Source organism: Engraulis encrasicolus, chromosome 15, assembly GCF_034702125.1.
Source record: "Engraulis encrasicolus isolate BLACKSEA-1 chromosome 15, IST_EnEncr_1.0, whole genome shotgun sequence".
NCBI lineage: Eukaryota > Metazoa > Chordata > Actinopteri > Clupeiformes > Engraulidae > Engraulis > Engraulis encrasicolus.
In genome coordinates, this window is record NC_085871.1 from 9,768,058 (window position 1) to 9,768,437 (window position 380).

Consider the following 380-nt stretch of genomic DNA (forward strand, 5'->3'; position numbering starts at 1 on the left):
CCGGCTCTATGCGCATGACAGAGAAAGTGTGTGTGTGTGTGTGTGTGTGTGTGTGTGTGTGTGTGTGTGTGTGTGTGTGTGTGTGTGTCAGGCTGTCAGATCCTTTCTGCAGCTTGGTGTGTGTGTGTGTGTCTGGTAGAGGGGAGCGCTGCATCGGCGGCTTCCATTTGAAGTTGTAATGGTGTCAAAAAGTCAGCTTTGATTGACAGGCGTCAGTCCCCCAGGACCTCATTAAATCAGCGCATCCTGACAGACGGCCGAGCGCGAGCAAGAAAGACAGAGAGAGAGAGAGAGAGAGAGAGAGAGAGAGAGAGAGAGAGAGAGAGAGAGAGACAGAGGGAGAGAGAGTGAGTGAGTGGGTGAGAGAGAGCCGAGCAGCC